Source organism: Argopecten irradians, chromosome 9, assembly GCF_041381155.1.
Source record: "Argopecten irradians isolate NY chromosome 9, Ai_NY, whole genome shotgun sequence".
NCBI lineage: Eukaryota > Metazoa > Mollusca > Bivalvia > Pectinida > Pectinidae > Argopecten > Argopecten irradians.
The window spans coordinates 16107576-16134116 of record NC_091142.1 but is presented as its reverse complement, the minus strand read 5'-3'; the positions used below and the strand labels follow the sequence as shown (position 1 = coordinate 16134116).

Here is a 26541-nt window from a genome sequence, read left to right as displayed (position 1 = left end):
CTTTATGGCTATAGCGATTTATCGGATTTACCCTCTTATTTCTCCCTATTGGGCCCACGCCCTCCTGCCCCCAGGGGGTCAGAGCCAATAATTTATACAAACTGTATGTCCCTGTGTATCCCCCAGAATCGCGAATGTTTGTGGACCTCAAATTTGTGTCTAGCGATTACATGCAGACAAGATCGCTCATATGACCCAAGTACAGCGATTTAAAGGATTTCCTTCTGAAGTTTCCCTTGGTTGGAACTCGGGGCCTACACCATCCTAGTACGGGAAGGGAGTCAGAAGCCCAAAATTTTTAACCAAGTTCTATTCCCCTTTGTCCCCAAGGATGATTTCTGGTGCCAAACTTTTGGTTACATTCTCATGCAGAACGCTCTTACGGACTAAGTAGCGAATTAAAAGGATTTACCTTTATTTCCCCCTATTTTGGCCACGCCACACGTCCCTGCCCCCGGGGGTACGGTTCAGAGCCATGTAAAGTTATGACAAGTTCTGTTCCCCTTCCCCCAAGGATGTTTCTATCGCGCGCGCTGGCCAAATCTTGGTTACATTCCATGCAGAACTCTTTATGACTAGTAGCGTTTAAAAGGATTTAACCTCTATTTTCCCCTATTGGGCCCCGCACTTCCTGCCCCCGGGGATCGAGAGCCCAAAAAGTTATTCAAACTATATTCCACTCTGCTACAAGTGATGTTTCTGGGCCCCAGTAAATTATGGTCACATTTCCACTGTGAGAGATAGCTCTGATGTGACTAACGTCAGCTATTTGAAAAAGGATTCATCTGTATTTCACCTATAGAGTGCTGCGCTCGCACCCCATCTCTGACTGCGAATGATGTTTAGTGACCAAAAAATTATATAACAACTCTATTCCCCTTCCACAAGGATGTTTCTGGCACATAGTTTGGGTTACATTTGCCATGCATAAATGACTCGATGGTATCTGTGAAGCGTGTGTTTTAAAGGGACTTCAGTCCTGTTTTAATTTCCCTTAGATAAGGCTACCGCACCTCCTGACCCGGGAAGTTGATTGCCAGAAATTGATTATAAAAACTCTATTCCCATTCCTATCCAAGATGTATTCTGGCCAAATCTGTGAGGTTACCATTCTCGGTTAGAACGTCTAATGGACTGAGAGTACATGTGGTGTTATCTTAAAGGATTTAAATCACTTATTTCCCCTAGCGAGGCCACCGATACCTTCCTACACCGGCTGAACAGGTTTATGAGAGCCAAAAATTATAATATCTGAACGTCATGGTTCCGCGCACTGTCCTACCCAAGGGATGTTTTCTGGCGCCAGATGAAATTTCGGTTAGACAGTTACCATGCAGAAACTCTATGATAGATATCGCCGATTAAAAATGTTCATATCTCAGATAGAGTATCCCTAAGATTGAGGCTACCGCACTTCCTAACCATCCGAATGGGGTCAGAGGCCCGTGAAAATATTAATATACCGAAACTCTATTTTTCCTTTCCCCAAGGATAGTTTGGTGGGCCTAAGTTTGATTACATGCCATGCAGAAAAACTCTATCGAAACGCGTATCTATTTGAACGGTGTTAGTGCCTGTAGATGTATACCCCTATTAGGGTCACTACTACCTCTGAGACCGCAAAGGGTATTGTTGTAAGAGACACATGTTTATGTTCTAGTGAGTGCTTCTCTTCGAGTTCCCACAGGAGGATGAGAGTTGTGTGTGGTCAAAAAAAAGTTTGGTTACATTCATAATTAGTGCAGAACTCTATGACTAGTAGCAAATTTAAAAAGGGTAATTATCTCTATTTAACCACAATAATTTGGGGGATCCAGAAACCTCCTGATCACAATACCGGGTGAATGAGAGCAAAAATGCATTATCAAAAACTCTATAGTGACCCTATGCACCCAGAGGATGTTGTCTGGCCAAATTAGGTATACGAATCTCACATGACAGAAGACTCAGAATGACTAAGGTAGATCCGAAAGAGTTAAAGGAAATGTTTGACTGAAGACAGACAGATATGGGAGGACCCAGAACGACGGGCGACGGCGCCAAACGGATGACAAAACTTCCTAAGGCCCTTCGGAGCCAGGAGTGAGCTTAAAATTTAAAAAATTCATACTGTGAATATTAAACTAAGGATAAATAATAAACGAGTACATGGGAAGCAAAATACTTCTTCCTCGTTACATATTATTACGATGTCATATATGGAGTTCACACAATAAACAAATCAAATTAAATTATATTAGCAGCAATATGTGATTTACTTGATGAACATGGTAAAATTCCTAGGGCATAAATAATTTGCGTAGAACAATATAGGACTGACTATGATGACACAATGAGAAGAATTTAAACAGATAAGAAAGATTCGATCGTTAGATGTCGTACGGAAATTCACTCCAGAAACTTAAGTGGGACTATGCGTTCTTATGTATATCTTACTCTTACTAGTTCTTAGTGTACATGTTTGTCATTGTTAAAGATGCAGGGGTTTGATACAAAAGAGATTTAATAGATTAAAATCATAATGGCCGCTTCAATGATTTAACTACACAAAGTTTTTGATCCTTGATATCATATTCTACAATAAAAGACTATTTATAAAGCCTGGGTGGCTAAATTGCCGACAAAAATGAGTAATTTTTAAGCTTATTAAAAAATATACAGGAGCCAGGACGAATTGATATTGAATGATCCCCTCTGATAGAGCACAGTTACTTAATTTACACTTTAAACCATTATTTAAAAATTTGAGCTTATTGAAGTATTTTAAAATAGAGTTAATTGCATCCTGAAAACAACATCATGGCAACTTATGCCTTATATGGAAGAATTATGAACCGATTGTAATAAGATACAGACAAATATCAAAAGCAAAAAGAATTATCTACTCCACATTGTGTGTATTGTTTAGAACATATATACATAATTATGATGTGATGTACAATAAGGCCATCAAATTATAGTTCCAAATGATTAAATATTGTTTTATAATACGTCGGCGGCGAGGCATAAATCTTTAAAATTTTTAGATATTAATACAAAATATATATTTTGTATCATTATAAGTCAATTTCTCAAGACTGAAGATTTATAGCACACAAATTATTAAATAATATTCAAATATTAAAATATGAATATCACTCATTTGAAATCTTAAACCCAAATTCACTGGTCATCATCAGAAAGTCTAGATTATTAGACATCTACACAAACAATGTATTACTAACTAGTATCGCCATGCCATACTCCTTAAACTGAAGAAGGCCCAGTGGGGCCTGTATCGCTCACTCTGGTTTGTAATTCCTAGGAATGTTACTTGAATACAAGATATCAGTTGTTTCTTTTCTGGAAGAAATCTTGGAATATTTTACCTCTAATACTCCCCTATTGGGCCCGGCCTCTCGTCTTTGTGCTTCTCAAGGGTGTCAAAGCCAAGAATTTATAAGATAAAATTCTCTGATTTACCCCAAGGATGTTTCTGGGAACAATTTTGTTATACAAAATCCAAGCAGAAATATAATGGGCTAGTAGCGATTTAGCGGATTTAACCTGACTACTTCCACTAATGGGCCTCGCCATCCTCCTGCACCTCAGGGGTCCAGAGCCAAAAAAATTTAAACAATTTTTTGTTTTCCTTGTCCCAAGGATGATAAATTTCTGAAGCAGAATTTTGGTTACAAATCTCTTGCAAGAAAACTCTAGGACATAGTAGCGATTTTATAGGGATTTTATCCACTATTTCCCCTATTGCGGGCACCATCCATCTTGCCCCCAGAGAATCAGAGCCAAAATTTATATACAAATTTCTGTTCCCCTTCCCCAAGATGTCACTGGTCAAATTTGGATACAATTCCTGCAGAACTCTAGATAAGAAGCGATTTACATGATCTTACTTCTATTGCCCCTATTGAACCCCGCCCCTCCTGCCTCTTCCGGGGGAGTCCAGAGCCAAATTTATACGAGTGCTATTCCTCCTTCCCCCAAGGATATTTGTGGCTATATTTGGTTACAATCCATGCTAACTGTATAGGCCCAGTAGCGATTTTATAGATTTACCTCTATTTCCCCTATTGGGCCCCGCCCCTCCTGCCCCAGTGTGAAAGAATATAATATAGACACAGAGTTGCATGAATTCCCTTCCCTCGAAAGGATGAGTATTAGTGGCCAAGAAATTGTTATGGTTTACAAATCCCATGCACAGAGAAACTCTAGGTACAAAGTAGAGCGAATTATATGAGAATTTTACCTCTATTAGTTCCCCTAATTGGTCCCCGCCCCTGACCTGCCCCAGAGGGGGGTCAGCAGCAAAAATGTATATTAGACAAGAATCTGTTCACCCTTCCCCCAAGGATGTGATAGGCGCCAGAAATTGGTTAAAAAGAGTACCTGACAGAAATAGCTAATGTCAAGTTAGCGAATTCATATAAGAGAAAGATATACATCATCTATTCTTTCCCAAGAATATTGGGAGCCTCTAGCACTCTACCTGGCACCACCAGGGGTTCAGAAAGAAAAGACAAAAACAACCAAAATTTACAAACAAGTTAATCTGTTCCCTTTCCACTTAAGGATAGTTTTGTTGGTCAAAAATTTTGGTTACAATCCATGCAGAAATGTGGGGGACAAGTAGACGAATTCATAGGGATTTACCTCTATTTCCGCCTATTGGGAGACTACCGCCCCTCTTGCCCCCAGGAGGTCAGAGGCCTAAAATTACTATACAAGAAGATTCTGTTCCTGCCTATCTGCCAAGGTTGTTTGTGGCCAAACTTTGGATACAATCCATTCAAGAACTCATAGGGACAATAGTAGCGATTATATAGGATTTACCTCTATTTTTCCCCCCTATTGGGCCCCCGCCCCGCCCCTCCCTGGCCCCCCGGGGGTCAGAGCCAAAAATTTTATACTAAGTTCTTGTTCGCCCTTCCGCCCCCAAGGAATTGTTTTTTTTGGGTTGGCCAATTTTTTTATTTGAGGTTAACAATCCATGGCCAGAAAACTCCAAAGTAGCGGATTTGCAGTCACTCAGAGCCAAGTAGGCGATTTATAGGATATACCTCTATTTCCCCAATTGGGCCCAGCCCTCTCCTGCCACTCCCGGGGGTTCCAGAGGCCAATTTATAGCAAGTTTCTTTCAGCCCCCTTCCCCAAGGATGTTTTAGGCCAATGTGATAGTTTACAATTCATGCAGAACTTCCCCCCTAGGACATAGTAGCTGATTTAATAGGAGATTTACCTTTATTATCCTATTGGGCCCCGCCACTCTCCTGATACCTCGGGGAGTACAAGAGCCAATACTTCTTATAACAGAGGTGTCGGGTTTTACCCCTCTCCCACCATGAGATGAATGATGACTAAGAAGAGTGGTATTACTAATGATCTATGCCAGAAACTCTATGACTAGTAGCGTTTTACACAGGAAATGTTGACGGACGGACTACGGCAAACGTGTCGATCGGAAGCCGACGCCAATGACTCATAAGCTTCACACGGCGCCTTCGGGCCAGTCTGAGCTTAAAAAACGAAAATAAAGCAGTTCACCAGCTGATCACAGAATGCAACAATTCACATAAAAAGAAAAATGTAAAGGCTCACTACCTTTCCGAAACAAAAATTAAAAGTTTCTTTAAAGCAAAAATAGCATAAGAAAGTGTATATCGAGGGTCAAAATGAGGTACAGTAACAACATCAAAGAAATACAAGATTCCCTGCCTAATCTATATTACATGTACAATGAAGATTTTATTTCGCTGTTTTGCCGTCTGGCGCAGTGATAGGCAACTAACGTGCGGTAATTAGGACGACGGCGGAAAATAAATATTTTATGTATTCTAGTTAAATTGTTCAAAAGGTGAGGATAAGTATTGTATTAACGGTAAGTTATAACTCTTGTGACTCTACAAAATTATCAATCTCGTTTAAATTCTCATTTAAAAAAAATAAAATCCGTTTCGGAAAGATAGATGGCCTTTAATAATCCTCCATTCTGATTGTGTGTACAGTAACAATATATTACAGGGTATACCAACTGTAGTAAAGCGTACAAATGTTGACATGACATTGTATGAAAATATATTTCTCATCATTAAAAAGTAAGTGATGTCATCAGGTACACGGACATACCTGCAGGAAAATATATCACCATAATACAAAAACGTAAATTTACTTTGAAAACTTCATATAAACCTTTTTTTTCTGCTAAAAATCTTGCTGAAGATTATTAACCTTACTAAATAGCATTAAAATACTAAATTTATGTGTACATCAAATTCATTTTTATTTTTAAAATTGTAACATGTACTGTACTGATTAATACTGTACAACACGAATTATTTCTGGGTAGTTTGTTTCCAGGTTTACAGTTTTCAAATCATTTCATAGACACAAATACTCGTGGTTAGCCGATGGAACAACGATAATAACGATGTACATAATATTCGTTGTCTTGATATAACCATGGTTCTGTTGCAACCACGACACCAACGGAAATCTACGACAACAACGTTGCAAAAATCCAGCAAATGTCGCCATTTTGTTACACATTTAACGTTTACTGACATCGAGTCATAAGGCATCCACTGAAAATCACACCATTTTTCCATATTACATTAGTACTAGTTATATTAACGTATACAAAAATAAGAAATTCACTGGATCATGTGATAAGTATAGGTGCCCAATTGAAGCTAAATGTGAAATAATTTTATGTCTCAAAATTCATTAATCGCCCTTTAAAAATATATGTACACACGTAAGAGCGTAAGACACTTGCTAATGTTATATAAACCAATGTCCAGTTCCTACATAAGTCGGAAAAAGTTTCATTACTAGTGAATGTTGTATGTCTTACTATAGAATTTCAACAATACAAAATAAATCTGTAACAAAAATAAACAAGTCTCATAGTATATAGTATAGCAATATTGATGCCCAGGTAATCCAATGTTGGAGTATGTAATATGTATTATGAGATAATTAATATGAAATGATAAATGCAGAAAAACACACGCACTTTCCCCCTTTGATCAGGGCTTAAGACTGTTGTTTAAGGAAAATGAAATATCAAGTAATCTGGAATGGTATTAAGCATTTAGTTATGACTGTACTTTTTGATAACTCTTTTCGTGTTTCACATAGAAGCTTGATAAGTGTGTTTCATTCTAAATGTGATAATCGAAGCAGTATCAAGGATGTACATGTACATGTAGTCCTCATCTACGATCCTTGCATATAAAGCAAACCTCACTATCACAAACTCTCACACAAGTAGGCTAAACCGAATCTGATTAAAAATTCAGATCCTTATCAATCCCATTAAAGGGGTCACATTCTGGTGACCTTTAGAAATGGTCCATCAAAGTTTTGCTTCCAGAATCCAGGAAGTGAATTCACATAGCTTACTTTAGCTTTCGCACTTGATCTAGCCTGTCTCTCATTTCTCTATAACTCACTCCCTTTACCGGATATACTCACTCCCTTTACCGGATATACTCACTCCCTTTACCGGATATTCTATTTTTCTCTAAGCTTTCTCGCTCATCTACATTAGTTCTACTTGCCACGCGCCCACGACTGTCTCGCCTGCCTCCACATCCTCTCTATTCTCAAACTCCCCCTTCCTGTCTTTTCCCCCTGCTTTTTTTTCTGCTCACTCTCGCTGTCTTTTTTCTCTTTCCCTCTCTCGTTCTGTTTTTTTTTCCTCCCCTTCCCCTATCGCTTTATGTATTTTCTCTCTCTCACCTTCTCTCTGTATTTCTCTCTATCTTTCTGTATTTTCTCTCCACGTTGCTCCTTACTCTCACTACCCTCCTCTCTATCTCGATTCTCCTCTCTTTCTCTCTATCTCCGTCAGAAACAATTACTGTTAGAAACAATGAGACTTGTTATTGTGAAAGATAAGAAAAAAAAATATATATATATATACATATGCTATATACCATTGTCGCATTGGGACCATATATGCATAGAGAATGACCTTATAGTCCTGAGTGCTAAAAAAAAAAAAAAAAAAAAAAGGAAGTGAATTCCAGGGGACAAAATAGTACGAAAGATCTGTCATAATTATGTTCGTATATTGAAGCTTGTTACCGCTACTTCTCTGAAAGCACTGAAGAGATTTGTCTCAAATTTCATGGACAGGTTCCCTATTACATGTACGTAGTCATCTCTCCAAAAAAAGCAACCGCAAAGCTTAATGTATATGTAGATGTATGGTGGGGCGAAATGAGGTTATTCAATTGATGTACATGTAGCTAGGTGTAGAAAATTCATGTAATATAAAGGTGACCACAACGTGAGGACTACATACACAATGTATATTGATATTGGTATTTGTTTTTTGAATACTCTAATGTAGCCTAAATTTTCTTAAATACAAACCCGTTAAACTGTCCATATTTAATATTTGTACCGTTTAGTCCTTTTTCGTTTGGGATGAACGTGATGGTCATACCCTCGTGCTGTTTTTGGATCACCCCTCCATCTCCATAGTAACTAACAGGGCCTTCCATCACCATTAAAACAGTAAAGCAGGTTTCTCTCTCCATTTGTAATGGCGGTTCAATCTCGATCGGATATGTCTTGGTGAAGCCATCTGTTTCAAGTTCAATGTTTTTCTCATACACTGGGTGTTCACCATCTTTCAAAATCTTAATCTTGATTCTATAGGAGGCGTTATATTGGCAGCTCCCATACACCAGCACTGCATGCATCATGACATTTTTCGATAACATGAAAGAAATGGCGTCAGCATTTCCGCGGTGATAACCTTTCCCACTCTTCACCCCAGAAAATCTTTGGAAGACAACCCTCCTATCCCTAGGTGGGTCTGGATGGTCTGCTTTGCTTGTGGTTAAGAATTTAAAATGCTCCACTAGTTCTGATTCTGTCAAAATACCCATGTGAGAGACTTTTTCTGAGAAATAGGATAATTCCATTCTTGCAAATCGAATATATGGCAACACATTAACCAATAAAATCCCGAATGGAAGTAGTTGGTAGCAATGCAGTTCTGCATCTGTGCCTACCCCACTTCACCACAGCTTCAAATATGTCTTTTTCCTCCATATTGACACGGTCGTGTTTCACGACTTCGATCAAGGTAGGCAAATTTAAATCTAGGAATCCTTTTGTCCCAAACACGGCAAAACTATGGAGGATGATATACTGAAGGCAGAGTTGTTTGATTTCCTCCTGCATCCACGTACAAGCGTGCATCAGCACCCAGCATACTTTGCTAGTCGATATCGCGGTCTTAATTCGCTGGGTACACTTTTCAGCAAGGCCTTTCAAGTTGTATTTCTGAGCTGCATACAGGACAGGAAAACTGTCGGAAATATCTACTCTGTCATCATCACAGTAAATATACCTGTAAAGAAGGAAAATCATAGTGAATACAACTTAGTATCCATAATTGGAACTAAATATTAGACTTCAACTTGGAGACAATCACTTCTAAGCATCAGTTGAAAATGTCCGTTTATACCAGAAATTAACTGGTCAGCATGATATGTCCACTCTGGTCAGTTTGTGCCACGCTTACATTAGCTTACACTGCATCCCCTTTAAACATCCAATCCACACCAGTCAATCGCAAGTACTTTTAGGATTTTTCTCGCACCTCGGACAGGGAAATCTCACATGATACCCATGCAGTGCTAGATTTTTCTATCTCGTCCGATCTGTCTGGTACCTTTACGCGATTTTTGGCGCCATTTTACGCCATTCATGAAACAGTCCACACATATGACGTTATACTCTCGAATCGATGACGTTACCCGCTTCAGACATTCAGCATTTACCATGCATTGTTTGGTTGTTGTTTTTAATTAATAAAACAGTATGTACCGATTGATCAGTGTTTTTCTTTGATATAACCGAACTAGAGTTTTACGCAGGATGACTAAATTCGAAGCGCAGATGAAATGGTCAATCGGCTATGAACCAAGAGGCCAAGGCGGGATACTTTAACTCTGACCGCGTTTATAGATGGTTTTATTATATCTTAGAGGCGCGAGAAAAAAATCTATTACCTGTAAGTGATCGAGATCGGGTTATCTCAGTCTTGGGCTAAGATTTTGTAACATATCAGCCTCGGCTAACGCCTCGGTTGGGATTAGGTTAGAATATTTTAACCCTCGACTGAGATAACCCGATCTCGATCACTTACAGGTAACAGATTTTATTAGTTTAGAACTACATGCATGGTCCTGTCTGAGGCCTTACAAAGTTCTGTAAACAATAAATAATAATTAACTCCTAAATGGCTATTTGATGCATTGGTGGACTTAAATGTCAGTTATTCCAAATAATTTGAAAACTTAAATTAATTAATAGTTGTTGTCTAAAACCAACTGATAATCAATTTACATCATCACATCAGAATCCCTCTTTATTATTTCTGCTTTACATAGATCATTATAGTCAATTGTCAGTATAACGTGCTTCTTGTGAACATGCAATTAGCTATGTCTTCCATGGTAAGAAGTGTATTGTATGAGTTTTGTGGAAAGTACGCTGACCGAAGTTACAACAATAAAAGAAGCATAAAAATAATTAGTATTATAGCCCAAAACCCACAACAAAGTTAGGATGGGTTATAAACTGCAGTCAACTTGTTTGACTAGGAGACACTAGGATCCTTGAAACGAAATTTACAGATAAACTCACAACATATAAAAGAACATGCTCACAAATTCATAGCCAGAACCAAACTGGAGTACCTCTTCTCTGTATGGGACCCTCACCAGGCAAATCAAATCATGCAAATCGGAAAAAATACAACGCAGAGCAGCACGCTACACAACAAGCAGATACCAATACACAAGTTCAGTACAAGACATGATGGAAAACCTCAACTGGACCACTACAAACACGCAGAACAAGAACACGATTAATATTATTTTACAAAATCACACACCATCATGTGGCAATAGACTATAGTCAAATTCTTCATCTGACAGACTACAGGACCAGACAATCACACCCATTCACATATAGACAAATAGTGGCACCAAGGACATATTCAAACGTTTTTCCACACACAATTAAACAATGGAACATCGTACCCGTGGCTACAGTACAAAGCACTACACGAGAGGTCTTCAAGTAACATATCCTAAAAACAGAACTTGAAGACCCCACTCCCTAAAATTCTATCATATTTTTATCTTATAACTAAAAAAGAAAGAAAAAGAAATAACCTGCCCCTTCACAATCACTGTAAATAACTTCAATCTTTTTTTTTCACAATCACATCCCTGCCAGTCCACATAATGTAATCATCGACATCGATGGAATTGTGTCTACTAAAAGAAGAAGACTGTTCTTCCGTCTGTTCGTCTATAGTAAAATGTTTGGAGGCAGTGTTTTTGTTTTCCTCTAATTTATTGTTGAGAAAGTAACAATGAAGTTCGCTACACAGATTTTTGAAGACAAATGTCCTCAACTACTGGATCAATTTCAACTTGGATTTTGATAACTGAAGTTTGTTGGCAGCAACATTTGGTACCATGTAATTGTCATGGAAACCACATCATGATATTTGTAATAGATTGCTGAGATTGGCTTGAATCACAAATCATTGATCACAAATCGATCATCTGCTTTAATATGAGTATATTATTTACTTGGTAGTGTTATCATGTACTTAATCAGTGATAAATACTACGTACGCATACTCACAGAATTTTAAAAGGACCATGAAATTTCTGGAATGGGTATCATGTACCCATTGTTTATACAAAAACCATTGAAAAGGACCCACAAAAAATAATCGTATTGAACATTGGACTTAATCATTTAGATTAGAAATGTCAATATAACCAATCTAAATAGTCCTACATTCCAAGGATTTATTATATTTTATTTATTATATGGGATGTGAGCAATAGTTTTATATATTTTGCTTTGTAGCTATGTAGTCAAATCAGCTCACCTACTGAATTGAATTACAATATATAGTTATGGTTTAACTTGAATAGATTTTTTTTATGTTATGAAGATATACATGTAACACCAAAAATCTGAGTGTACTCTAAATAAACTGCTTTTATGATGAGTTCAATATTCAATATTCATTTTGGGACTCTTTAGTCTATGAAATCATAACAACCTCATCTCAGCCAATCAGAAGCAACGTTACAAACGGCGACGTCCCATTTTTTCCTTTATGGACTGATAAAGTATCATATTCCGACCTATCAGACTCATTGTTATACTTCCGTCATTTCACTCAGAATTTAATCACGGGGAAATAACTCTAATAGATCAGAATGATTTATCACTACTATCAAGTCTACCCTACTATATATTGTCACAGTAAATAAATCTAATAAGGGCGCAGCCCTTCCTGCCCGAAGTGCAAGAAGTGCGAAGAACTTCTAAGGTAACAGATACACCAAAATTAAAGAAAAAACACAATCTTCAAAATTCAATCCTACACACTGACAGCTTCAGTTTGTGGCCTCCATTTTTTTCATACATATGGGGAGGTTGTGCATTGCTCCGGTACTGCTCTCCACAGTAAATAGATATTTAACTAATGCAAATGCATAACAGGAGTAATTAAACTTTTTTCATTATTTTGAAAATAATAATAACACTTTGAAAATTAAAAGCTATAGAATGCAGTCAAAATATCCACCAAGGCAAAGATGTGCACATTCAGTCATATTATATGGAAGTATCATGGTATATAATATTTTTTTAAAGGTTTTTATTACTTATAAGAGGGAAATGATACATACCGTAAGTTACCCTCACACAGGAGGGGGTCCATTCAACTAGCAACTTTCATACTTTCATATTTTAATTTAAAAGGCACATTGTAAATTGCAGGGTTCAAGCAGAAGAAAAATAACTAAAATACAAGAAAACTTGAAACTTCATAAATCTGCATTTGTAATCCCAGACCTATTTTTAAATTGAGGCATTTTAAGCTGTAAAGTTTCAGATGGTCTGAGATAAAATTCAGTGTAAACAAATGTTAACTTTTGGAGTATTATGGAACTGACTATCATTCAAAAAGGTTTGTATAAATATAAAATGTCCTTAAAGTGAATAGTCGGGCAAAGAATACCAGTCTAAATGCGTTCATTGGCCTTCCAAAAGTTCTCATATATTAATACGACGGTCAAGTTCTGCTTACGTTTCCCAGTTCTGACCATTAAAAGAAAGAAAAAAGTTGAAAGCATTGAAAGCGAGGCTGCGTGGAAATGTAACCACCGGACATAGTCAGCCGGGAGGACGTTTTAGGATTCCTATACTTTAAATTAATTTCTTCGTACGCAGATAGATTCTGACGAGAGATTTTATTTTTTTTATCTATTTCATAAGAAATTATACTGGATACATTCACACCATTTTTACTGACTTTAGCCATCCTTGCCCAACTGTTCACTTTAATTTAATTGCCTTTTCTTGACTGCTTGAACCCTGTTTTAAGAACCACATGAATACTGGTATGTTTGTTTGTACAGTACAGTTGTGTAGAATATTAATATGGCAAATACATGGACACACAATTTTACCTCTCAACCACAGTTAGATTCCCAGACAATGTATATATTGGCTGACGAGAGTGCCTCACCTAACCTATTGCTTTCCACTTCCTGTAGTGAGAGGTAATTATATATAGTTTTATAAAATAAAATCATCATTTCTTACTCCTTTAATTACATTTCTTTGGGTGAATATTAGAGTATAGAGAGATAAGAGTGAGGGGTAAGTCTAGGAGGAGTAGGAAGGAGGAAAGAGGATGGTACTATCAATATTAATATATATAATTTAATTATATATATGAATAAAAACTTCTGCTTATTCATAAAAGATGGATCAGCAACAGTGTGGTAGCATTGGAGAGTGGTTTTAGGAAAGACGAATATCTACTATAGTTTAGAAAATTTTCCCCATGTTTCCCATTCTTTTTCAATTTTTTCCTTTTCTAAATCACCTTTACCATTTGCAATATATTTTTGCAAATCACAAAAATTGTTTCAAAACACAAATCAGCCCATTTATGGTAAGTGACTTGTGAAAACACCGCATCTTATAGATATAATCTTTTATAATGAGGAGAATTTCATTTTCAGCTTTACACCTGAATATTGTTGAATTTCCAAATGCCTTTACCTGTTTTAAACTCTGTTAGTTGAAGTGAAATGGAGGGGAATGAATGGTCTGATCTGTATCCTGCCTCTATATACTTGATGGAACTATTATAGTAAATTTTCTGACACAAGGAGTCCCAGAAAGCCTGTATCGCTCATCTGGTTTGTAATGACAAGTAATGTTCTGAATACAGGTTCATTGTTTCTTTTCTGAAGGAATTTGAATATTTATCACTAATTCCCCTATTGGGCCTCACCCCTCCTACTCCCAGGGGGTCAGAGCCAAGATCTAGACAAGTTCTGTTCCCCTTCCCCCAAGGATATTTGTGGCCAAATTTGGTCACAATCCATGCAGAAAACTAGGACAAGTAGCGATTTATAGGATTTTTACATCTATTTCCCCTATGGGCCCCGCCCCCCTCCTGCCCCCGTAGGATCAGAGCCAAAATTGATACAAGTTCTAGATCTGTTCCCCTTCCCCACGGATGTTATTGGCCAAATTTGGTTACAATCCATGTAGAACTCAAAGATAAATAGCGATTTATAGGATTTACCTCTAATTCCCCTATTGGGCCCCCGCCTCTCTTGCCCCGGGGAGGGGGTGTGTTGTCAAATTTATACAAGTTCTGTTCCCCTTCCCCCAAGGATGTTTGTGGCCAAATTTGATTACAATCTACCATGCTGAACTCTAGGACAAGAAGCGATTTATAGGACTAAATCACAGGATACACACATATGCACGTACATACACATTATATTTGAGATTTCCAACAGTCATTCATAAAAAAACTCTATGAGTTAGTGAAGTACTGATAGAAAGTTTTCTCTTTTTCCGTTCACTCATATGGCATATACAATGTAGTTTCCCATCAATGCTAAAAGAGTTTTTAACACAGGGGTACAGTGTATATAAATAATTATTGAATCAAGTAGAGATGCCAAAAGAAAGACATGAAAGATTTAATGAAAGAATGGAAATTAGGCTTTAAATAAAATACTGATTGTTAGCTTACACTCAACTGACCCAGTTGAAAACCCCTGACTTTAAATTATTTAACAGAATTTTCATTCTTTGTTTTTCATTTATTGGCATATTTTTAAATTTCATAAACAATTCTAGATCTCCAATTTCATTGATGTCAGATTCTCATGTTTTGCTAGTATTTCATTGGTACAATAATCCTGATCTTTATACTTTGGTTTTATTAGCTTATATTATGTCCTATTATCAGCCAGGGTCATGGAAGGTTTATTTGATGGAGGAAAGCAGGAGTACTCAGAGAAAAAACACTGATCCCCAACATCCAAGAGGTAGAGGGCTTCTGGTAATGCGCTGCCCCACTGTCTTAGTATCTTTTCCTTGACATTAATTGATTGACAAAATAATAGGCTGTCACATGTTCATGCTTTATATCATTTATTAAATACTAAATGTCAAATATAGGTTTACCTATATATACAAAAAAATATATAATAAATTCTAAAAGCTTCAAATTTGTATCTCACATATAAAACATTGAAAATTTACTATTATAGTTATGTATGCTGTAGCCAGTTATTTTCACAGGTTAAATGTTTACAAATATTTACTTCAAACTGTTTAAAATTGAATTTTTGCAAAAATTTTTAATTTTGTAATTTTATGTCAGTGATACAAGTAGATATACTATGTCCTATTGTTTTATGGATCTAATTTACTATTAATTAGGAGATCTCCTCATATTTCAAAAATGTCCTCACGAAAATAAAATGCTTGTATGTGGTTACAACAAAACAACTGACTTAAAATACTTACAACAACATCAACTTGAACGACAATGGATCAATGTCAGGGATGGTTATCACACTGCCCAGCTCAGCCATAGTTCCCTCGAACATAGCAAAGAAAACATTACTTCTAGTCATTAATATTGTTTTATGAGCTCCAATGCGTCTTCGGTTTTCTGCCTGACCAACGATAAAGTGAACATCACAGGCAACTTCCTCTTCGAGGATGTAGCGGTTACACTGGACCAGAGATTTACCCTCCCTCCAGTCCTCAGGCACAGCCCCTCCAGCGGCCATCCTTGGTGAGGGTCTTGTAACAGAAAAAACAAACAATATTTAATTAAAGAATTGATGGTACATGTACATGTTATCTTTATATTATATGAATAATATCTATACAACAGAAGAATATGAAGGTAATTAACAACTGATGTAAACAAAATAGAAGAGGCCTATACAGGTTTTAATGTATACCAGTGGTATGTGATTATAGAAATAATCTTACATGAGTGTTTTATTTCATATGAGAATTTATGAAACGAAAAGTTTCGAGACAAGTTTTCATAAAATGTCATATGGATTAAACACAAATTCAAGATGCTTTTTATCACATAACTACAAAAGCCCTACATTACAAAGAATTTCACATCGAAATGTATCCCAAAAATCCAGGGGAGGCCATCACTTTTCCTGGCATCATTTTATTATTTTCTAAATGACGTTACAATCAATTTTCAATCAATGAAAGTAGATCCAAGTCATGATACACCAGTGACATATATGCAAAAATATTACACTGGCAAAATAAACTTGACTATCAGTTGGGGTGGTTTAAGTGACACATTATGAACAATTTCCAAAATTAGGTGTAGTTTGTAATATACCTAGAAACAAATTAATATAATATATCGTCCATTATTATCTCATTTTTTTTAAAAGTGCAGGTTAATTTACCATCAGATGTAATATATTCCCCTTGTTCCAGTCTTCGGGAAGGAAACATCAACTCCTTCAGATAAATAAAATCCTTCATATCACGAACTGCCACCATGACTATGAAATGTTAATATAGTGGAATATTACTGAACTCATGTGTCACTTTTCACTGTTCCAATCGACATTCTTGATTATTATAATACCAGTGTCCAGATAATCTCTAAATGTGTTTATTCTCATAATCATGTCTTGAAAAGTTGGCCTTAGGTGAGATAGGGCCTTAGACCTTTTGGCCTCGTAGAGTTTTGCCTTGAGTGGCCGTAGAGGTCTCTCTCCAGGCTTCTTATCGAAGAAGAAGTGGCCAGTTTTATATACAGATGACTTTCTTTTTTTATAAAACTTTGGTCAGAGTGATTCTTATATACATTTATGACCCTGGTGGCAATGTAATATGAAGGTTTATTTACCCAAAGGTGTACAAGCCATCAAGAAATTTTACATATGAAGATAAGTAAATCTTCATATCACAAAACAAGAGATCCCAGAGGGATCTTGGCGCCCACCAAAGATTGATCTATGTCTGACAAATGAAAGAGGGATCTTTTCTCTGCTTTTCAAACTTACACTTCTTTTTTCTGCTTTTCAAACTTTAAACTATCAAAATCCAAGATGGTGGTCGCAAAATGCAATAGGCAGAACTAGGGTCCTAGGGGAACCTACATATGAAATTTGAGAACAATCCCTTCAATACTTTCTGAGAAATAGCGGTAACAAACTTTAACTATCAAAATCCAAGATGGCTGCTGGTCGGCCATCTTGTTGACCGATCAGTCCCAAAATGTAATATGCAGAACTAGGGTCATAGAGGAACCTACATATGAAATTTGAGAACAATCCCTTCAATACTTTCTGAGAAATAGCGGTAACAAACTTTATCTATCAAAATCCAAGATGGCCACCGGTCGGCCATCTTGTTGACCGATCAGTCCCAAAATGCAATATGCACAACTGGGGTCCTAGGGGAACCTACATATGAAATTTGAGAAAGATCCCTTCAGTGCTTTCTGAGAAATAGCGGTAACAAACTTTAACTATCAAAATGCAAGATGGCTACCTGGCGGCCATCTTGTTGACCGATCAGTCCCAAAATGCAATATGCACAACTGGGGGTCCTAGGGAACCTACATATGAAATTTGAGAAAGATCCCTTCAGTGCTTTTTGAGAAATAGCCGTAACAAACTTTAACTATCAAAATGCAAGATGGCGGCTGGTCGGCCATCTTGTTGACTGATCAGTCCCAAAATGCAATATGCACTACTAGGGTCCTAGGGGAACCTACATATGAAATTTGAGAACAATCCCTTCAGTAATTTCTGAGAATTAGCCGTAACAAACTTTAACTATCAAAATCCAAGATGGCGGCTGGTGGGCCATCTTAATGACCAATCAGTCCCAAAATGCAATATGCACAACTGGGGTCCTAGGGGAACCTACATATGAAATTTGAGAAAGATCCCTTCAATGCTTTCTGAGAATTAGCACCCCGGTAACAAGATACTTTTAACTATTTCATATATCCAAGATGGCGGGATGGCTCTTAGCGACCATCCTTGTGGTTGACCTGAGCAGTCCCGAAGATAATTTGCAAATGATGCCACTCACACTAAACTTGGGAGTCCTACGTATGCGAACCTACATATGATAAATGTGTAACTTAATTGTTCCCTTCAATATAATTATACTGAGAAATTAGCCCGGTCCTAACAAAACTTGTAACTTTCCAAATGTATCCAAGATGGGCTGCCTGGTCGGGCCTTCATGCCTATACAGGACACGAGTCCCACATACTACATGATGCGACAACATTAGGTCGCGTTCCCCATTGGGACGAAACCTTAGACTATGAAAACTCTGAAGAAATAGCATAACCGCATACAGGTGCAATCTGAGAAATAGCGGTAACAAACTTTAACTATCAAAATCCAAGATGGCTACCTGGCGACCATCTTGTTGACCGATCAGTCCCAAAATGCAATATGCACTACTAGGGTCCTAGGGGAACCTACATATGAAATTTGAGAACAATCCCTTCAGTACTTTCTGAGACTTAGCCGTAACAAACTTTAACTATCAAAATCCAAGATGGCGGCTGGTCGGCCATCTTGTTGACCGATCAGTCCCAAAATGCAATATGCACAACTAGGGTCCTAGGGGAACCTACATATGAAATTTGAGAAAGATCCCTTCAGTACTTTCTGAGAATTAGCCGTAACAAACTTTAACTATCAAAAATCCAAGATGGCGGCTGGTCGGCCATCTTGTTGACCAATCAGTCCCAAAATGCAATATGCACAACTAGGGTCCTAGGGGAACCTACATATGAAATTTGAGAAAGATCCCTTCAGTACTTTTAGAGAAATAGCGGTAACAAGAATTGTTAACGGACGGACGGAAGGACGGAACGACGGACCACGGACGAAAGGCGATTTGAATAGCCCACCATCTGATGATGGTGGGCTAAAAAACCACAATTTGCTTCTCTAGGGTTATATGACTTAAATTTGTGATGAGTGAAAATTGTTGTGTTATGATTTTTGTTCATCATCGTTATACAATACATTGCCTTGATTGAGCTCCTTGAAATTCTCAAAATACAGTATTTTCTTTTTTAAAATGATTGTTTGTGATTCATAACCATTACAACATTTATTATCCTATATCAATACAGAAACCAATGATAGTTGTGACAGATAACAGTATTTGAACGCTTGCAACATAACCTTAACCTCGTCATTTTGACTCATTGCACCACATAGAATTTTCAAAATACAGCATTTTCTTCCTTAAAATGATTGTTCATATACTTCATCACAGCACTTATAATCTGATAAAATGTAGAAGTCATTGTCAGTTGTGACAGATAATTATAAACATTAACACCAAAATCTAAACCTGGTCATTTCCAAAACTGACACTGACGCCACTGTGATTCCATGAGTCCCCTCTCTTCAATAGGTGAGCTAAAAAGCAGGTCACAGTGACATACTGACCTCATTTTCAAAATTCATGGTTGACTTGCATTACTTACATGTATCTTCATGTAGATCTATGTTGGGAATATATGTAGGTCAGAGAAATCACATTTAATTTAACTCAAAAACTTATTCACTATATATCGATCCCATAGGCCTAGTAGTTACCTGTAAAGGAGACATGCTTCGGAAAAATTTGACAGCTACATACAGTCAGTGGCCAAATACAGTATATACACAAGGGATTTTTTTACTTTGTATTCTTAGTAATTTTACATTTATAAAAAGTTCTCTACAGAAATCAATTGTAAAAATAACAAGAGGCCCATAGGCCTTAACAGTCACTTGAGTTCAGATACAGAATGCAACAAAGACATATAAACACTATATATTGGCCCATTAGGCCCTTGAAGTCAGTCAGTGATTTTATAAATTTGACTTTTTAATCTATTATTTGGTTCCATCAAATCTGTGAATTCAGAAGATTTTTGAAATTTTAGCCATTTTGACCTATTTTGGCCCTGCCCCTCTGGCTCCTAAAGGTCAGCTAGGACCAATATTGATAAGATGTTAAAATGCTATCTCAGGGTAATAATGCTAACCCAGTTTGACTAATTTCCTATGAAAACTAAGCAAATAAAGTTCATAAATGTGTTTTTCCTATATAAATCATAGTAAACTTAACACCCTCTCCGGGGAGAAACTTGAGACCTCATGGTCATATAATTCACATTTTTTGGACCTTAAAGGGACAATTCAGTCAAAGAGAACATTAAAATTTCTACATATATCGGAAAAATACCAGTTCTAATTGAAATTAGAACAGTCGGTTTTACTGTGATATGCCAGAAAAGCCCATGATGCTGAAATGCGTGTGAAATGTTCAATCTTGCTCGCTGGCCGCCATTACACATTGTGGTCTAACATCTTGTATGCCGAACCCTGTCCCTTGCTCGTAGAGTAATGCTACTTTTGTCTAGAACTGCTCAAATCGCTCTGACAGTAGTGTGTTTACCATATTACAAATTGTACTTGCTTAATCGTATTGATCAACGATTTGTAATAACAACAGTATCAATTAAAATATTAAACAATGACGTGGAATTTGTTGATATTTTATGTCATATAATCCATAAGAAATGTAGAACATTACATTTATGCCGTATTTTGCATCTTGGTTATGTAAAAGAATTAGCCTGAGCGAATTGTCCCTTTAAGACTTTTCCATCTGTGAAGAGTATTTGATTCTATCAGATCCAGGTTTCAGAAGAAGAATTTTAAAGTTTTAGCCTATTTGACCCCTTTTGGTCCCGCCCCTAAGGCCCCTGGGGGTTAGTCATCGAAAATTTGTTGATACATGTAGGATTCAATGGCCATTTCATACAGATAATTCTGATAACATTTGACTTATAATTTCCTATTACAAACGACCAAATAATGCTTAAAAATGTTTTTTCCCTATATTAACTAATATAGTAAGTGTAGCCCCTTCCCTAGGAGGAAACCTGAGACCCCAGGGCCATTAAAATCACAATTCTTGTAAAGAGCCTTTATTTAAGTTAAAACCTTTTAATCTACATTGATGACTTAGTATCTGGTTCCATCAAATCTGTGAAGTCAGAAGGCGATTAGATTAGATCAGCATGAGACTTTGTCCTTGCGCTTGTTTTTAAATAATGAAAATGCTCTTCGTTACAAGTCATTTCATGTAATGTAACTTATACAGAAAGATAAAACATGACTCAAAGAATATATGTACACAGAAAAAATGTTTTAATGCAGGCTGTCGTTAAAGAGAAAAACGAAAATAACCAAAGCTCGGCATGGGTAAGGCCTTCGGAGCGAGTCTCCTGCACGAGCGTGGCAAGGGATACAAGATTTAGCCACCATGTTCTTCTGTTGCAATATTTGTGAGTTGTGAACGATCATCACAACGTTTCATGAAGCCGCCGTTTTCTTCTTTGTCTAGAGTAAAATAACGTCATAAAAATTACATGTCTACAAACAAGATCAATCTTTTGATAAATATGACACGACAAATTTCTCAGATAATTTATACAAGATGCAAAATATATAGCAGTTCTTCCGTCAGTAATATAGAATTTTGTTATGATTGGATGCAAAATGAATTTAGGAATAACAGTTAGAATTATATACAATTACTAATAGATCTAATATATAGCAAAATGTTCACTTGTGCACTGTATTATGGCCGCTGACTGTACATGTAGCTGTAAGTGTGTAATTTGTTTTGTTTTTCTTTTTACATGTATACACGTGCACGTGGGGGATTTTTGTTTGTGAGGAGATTCCGAATCATTCGCTTTATTGAAAGCGGAATACAAATTAACGGAGATGCATGTTTTGGAAAGCTTGAAAACAAATGATATCAAATATGGAGACAAGCAAGCGGGATAATGACGGAAAATGTTGTGGAAGCTTGATGATTCTGTACTGCAGACAGGGACTTGTAACGTAGGTTGTGAGAAAGTTTGCTGTGTATACATGTGTACTATATACTATATAAAAGGACAAGGGAACCAACGGCTCGCTTGGAAGAGGTACACCTGCCTCTACAAAAGTAGCCCGAATTCCGTCAAACATTGATAAATATGTACATATTAATACCAATATATTCTTAAATAAATTTTTCGACATGGAAAACACAACTTCAAACACGAAATAATATATTAACATACCTTTATTTCACTATGAACGTGGAAAATGCAGTCAGATATCACCGATGTCGTTTTGCCTGTCCAGTAAAATCTAGGTCAAAAGCACTCATATTCCCTTGTAACAGATTTTGTATGCATTCATTTCACTTTCTGGTGATATTTTTCCATTGCAAATACAAATAGGCTATCTCTGATAACTCTTTCATTAATCCAATCCAACAGCTAAGCGAGGAATCACACTTTTTTTTTATCCAGCACTCGACTCTTGTTCGTATAATCCGCCATATTGTAATTGATGATGGGTACCTTTTTGGTGTACTCACCCTTACCCGATATTACACTGAAATTCTGTACTCAGACTCTGTATAAATTAAGTTTCATGGTTTAGGTTCTTAGAAGAACCTTTATTTGAGATACATATATCATTAATTGAAGAATCTAACTTAAATGGAGACTCTAATGTTGTACTTGACCGTTACCACATTGATATTGTAGCGTTTAGTGTACAGACACCGGGTATATAGTGTTTCCAGTCCGGGTCCGGGTATGGGGTACATAACATCCACACAAACGTGTTTAACCTAGATTTCAGTGGACAGGCAAAACGACATCGGTGATATCTGACTGCATTTTCCACGTTCATAGTGAAATAAAGGTATGTTAATATATTATTTCGTGTTTGAAGTTGTGTTTTCCATGTCGAAAATTTATTTAAGAATATATTGGTATTAAATATGTACATATTTATCAATGTTTGACGGAATTCGGGCTACTTTTGTAGAGGCAGGTGTACCTCTTCCCCAAGACGAGCGCGTTGGTGACCCTTGTCCTTATATATAGATAAGTCGTACACAAGTTATACACAGCAGACCTTTCTCATCAAACAACGTTTACCAGTACCCTGTGTACAGCATACGGTCTACATGAAGATCAACAGTCCTTTGCATATATTAATTACTGAATTAATTCGAGCGTTTGGTCATTGTAATTGATATCAAGCGTACCGTAGCGAATGATATAGAAAAAAAATGAAACCTGTCACCAAAAATAGTAGCATAACAAATAAAATAAAATAGGGCAACAGAAAAATGCTAAGCTGATACTTACCCCACGAACTATGCTGATACGAAAGTAGACCTCCGTCGTCGCTCTCTAAACGGAAGTACATTATATATTGGTAAATCAAAAAAAATGAACTTCGAAACAAAAGTATCTTCACGGAATGTTCGGCGTCAAAATATATACCGCCAAAATACCGTGCGTGTGATGTCGTGAGACGCGGATGTCGGCGAGTGTTACAAACGGACTTCCTCGGGCCTATTCCAAGCATCGGTCTTTCCAAGAAGTTTCCGATTAGTGGTTGGTGATTGGTACTGTCAGGTCACTGTAACCGGATATTGGTGTGTTAAACCTGTGACTTCCTTGTCACGAATTTCATAGACCAATGTGAAAATTACTCAAGCCAGAGAAACGGACTAATTAAGATTTCATATCGGGTTATATTAATATTGCCGCCTTGTTAAAAGGTGCTGTGTTGCTATTTGTAAAGCAGTTTGTTGATTGGGCTAAAAGAAGGAAAGGCCGAAGCTTTCTATCGGTTAATAATATAAAAAACAAGATACATGTATCTTGTGTTTTTCATTCTACTACCAACTGGTATTCATAATAGTCAGAATCGTGATTTTGACGACCGCTTTCATGCTATTATATAATGACTATAAATATGCAAGATACGGAACACTTAGTATTCGTATACGTTTTATTAAATTACCGTAATTAAGTAACCGATTATACTCAATTTCCAGAAAATGTACAACATTTAATTTAATTTGTGCGGGGATCTGTATTCATTTTTACGTCACGAATTACATGTGAAAATCGAATGTTTTACCGGTTTAGCCGGTGTGTATATTCTTAACTAAATACCCAGCAAGTTTAATATGTAGGTGTAAGACATGTCTAGATCTACAGACAGGGAAAAACCGATGTTATGAACGACTGCTAAATTGCACACGTTTGACACATATGTCGGTCAACAGGATATCACCATGAATTTCTATCAAAGAATTTCGCATTGTTTGCAATGAAACAATCGGCAATGAGTACATTTACATAATACATGATTCAACATCGATGTTATAAGCATAAGACAGTCGTAAAACATCGCCTAATCGATCTCTGCATAGACATACATTTGCTCAATACGATCCAACTACACAAAAAATGTAATTTTTTACATGTTTGACTGTATATTGCGTGTCTTTTTTGTTCGAAATAATGTGTTAATTGATTTGAAATATGTACACATTAGTCTTATCATTAGCCGTTACACATTTCGTATATACCAAGGACGTATGTACAGAATGTACTCTGCCGGTTTGATCAGAGGCTTTGGAGAAGTGGTATTAAATCTAAAAAAATAAAAGATTCATCGCGGAAACTTTTTAATAAAGTTTTTTATCAGTTCAGATTAAAAATTTTCGACTGTATGTAACATTTCATTACTTACACTATATTGTGTTTTCTCCCTTAAAATGACTGTCCAAAGACAACACAACACTTATTATCAGGGGCGTAAGAAGCGGGAGGGCCGGGGGGGGGGGCTTGCAAACACAGGGACCTGGCACGAAAGTTTTTTAACAAATAGTATACATATATGTACATATATATATATTAAATATCGATACTATAATATATATATGTATACTATTGCTTAAAAATGTTCGTGCCAGGTCCCTGTGGGTGCAAACATGTCTTTTTGCCCCCCCCCCCCCCCCCCCCCCCCCCCATTTTCCGCCGAGTGAAATTTTCCGCTGCGGGCGTTCCGGGTTCAAACACGGGATGTTCGAACCTTTATAATGAAAATTCAATACACATGAACTAGATTACTTGTTTATATGTCTTAGCAAGACAATTAATTCATTATTATTTTGAGTTACACAACAATATGCTGATGGTTTGAATCCGGTATGTTCAGATCGAGCAGGGTTGCATAATGGTATGACAACATTCATAAATATCATTTCTAAATGCAGGTATCTTAAAATCGAAAAATTGCCGTGTTATGAAAGCTTTAAAATCATTGTAAATACATCGTAAAACTTATCTCAGTCATTCTAAATCGTAATATTGTTTCCCGGGTAAGACTTCCGGACCCCAAACAACAAAAATCTTGCGCCTTCTGCGCTCGCAAATTCATCAAAATACATCGTAAAATTCATCTCAGCTATTCTAAATCGTAAAAGTTTTCCCCGGGGATACCCCCGCACCCCCAGATACAAAAATTCCGCGCCTTCGACGTTCGTAAATTCATAAATATACATGTACATAGTAAAACTCATTACAGCCATTCTAAATCGTAAAAAAAAATCCTGGGGGAGACCCCCGCTCCCCCCAAATACGAAAATATCGCGCCTTCTGCGCTCGTAAATTCTTCAAAATACATCGTAAAACTCGTCTCCCCCCATTCTAAATAGTAAAAAAAAATTCCCAGAGGAGACCCCCCCCCCCCCCCCCAACAACAAAATCTCGCGCCTTCGGCGATAGCATGTGTACAACACATCTCAGTCATTCTTAATAGTAACATTTTGGGTATTAAATAATTTACTCTGTAAGCGATGTCACTGTCTATAGATTTTACAAGGATTATATGTAATGATATATGAAAAAAAAATATATATAAAGTATACAAAGTATCTCCTGTGGATGGGGAGAGCGCAGGAGGGGGGGGTTGCTACAAAATATTAGGGACCTTTGCCCCCCATAACGTTTCATCTTCCTACATATGTACGCCACTCATTATCTTATATAGATATCGACGTCAGTTGTTATTGATAATAGCATTCCACAACATTCACCAAAACCTTAACAATTTGTCTTCTTGAAATTCTCAAATTCCAGCATTTCCTTCATTAAAGGGGCAATTCACTCAGGCTAATTCTTTTACATAACCACGAAACAAAATATGGCATAAATTTATTGTTCTACATTTCTTATGAAACATATAACATTAGATATTGACA

General features: G+C 36.9%; 1 pseudogene; it reads right to left on the bottom strand.

Moving 5' to 3' along the window:
- Positions 1–5516: 5516 nt before the first annotated feature.
- Positions 5517–16177, bottom strand: LOC138331614 (BTB/POZ domain-containing protein 6-like; annotated as a pseudogene).
- Positions 16178–26541: the final 10364 nt, after the last annotated feature.